Raw genomic sequence first — 1166 nt, forward strand, 5'->3', positions numbered from 1 at the left:
GAACCTACCCTCTCCCCCTCCCTATATGTACCCCTCCATTCTACTTTATTTTCACACAACACAACCCCTTCTTCTATACCTTGGCCGAAACCTACACCTCCCCTTCTCTTCCATATTTTCTTCTTCTTCCTCTTCTTTTCTTTCTTCTCTTGCTCGAGGGCGAGCAATATTTTAAGTTTGGTGTGGTAAAAGCATAAGCTTTTTGTTTTTCCATTACCATTAATGGAACCTAAGACCGGAGAATCCTCTAGAAAAGGGAAAGGGAAGACAAAAGCTTCCACCTCCGAGTCATGGGAGATGGAAAGATTCATCTCCAAAGCCCATCAAGACCACTTCTATGATGTTGTGGCCAAGAAGAAGGTGATCCCTGAGGTCCCTTTCAAGCTCAAGAAAAATGAGTTTCTAGAGATCCGACATGAGATCCGAAGAAGAGGTTGGGAAGTTCTAACCAACGCCATTCAACAAGTCGGAATCTTAATGGTTCAAGAGTTCTATGCCAATGCATGGATCACTAGGAACCATGATCAAAGTGTGAACCCGAGTCCAAAGAATTATCTTACAATGGTTCGGGGGAAATACTTAGATTTTAGTTCGAAAAATGTGAGGTTGGCATTCAACTTGCCCATGATGCAAGGAGATGAAGGCCCCTACACTAGAAGGGTCAACTTTAATCAAAGGTTGGACCAAGTCCTTATGGACATATGTGTGGAAGGAGCTCAATGGAAAAGAGACTCCAAAGGCAAGCCGGTTCAACTAAGAAGACTGGACCTCAAGCCTGTGGCTAGAAGATGGTTAGAGTTCATTCAACGCACCATCATCCCCACTAGCAACCGATCTGAAGTTACTGTGGATCGGGCCATCATGATTCATAGCATCATGATTGGAGAGGAAGTAGAAGTTCATGAAGTCATCTCCCATGAATTCTACAAAATAGCCGATAAGTCCTCTACTTTGGCAAGGCTAGCTTTTCCTCATTTTATTTGCCATCTATGTTACTCAGCTGGAGTTATCATAGAAAGAGACATCCTCATTGAGGAGGACAAGCCCATCAATAAGAAAAGGATGGAGAAAACAAGAGAGCCCACTCATGGAGCCCAAGGGACGCATGAGGAAGCTCATCACCAAGAAATCCCGGAGATGCCTCAAGGGATGCACTTTCCTCCCAA

This window comes from Arachis duranensis, chromosome 6, assembly GCF_000817695.3.
Source record: "Arachis duranensis cultivar V14167 chromosome 6, aradu.V14167.gnm2.J7QH, whole genome shotgun sequence".
Classification (NCBI taxonomy): domain Eukaryota; kingdom Viridiplantae; phylum Streptophyta; class Magnoliopsida; order Fabales; family Fabaceae; genus Arachis; species Arachis duranensis.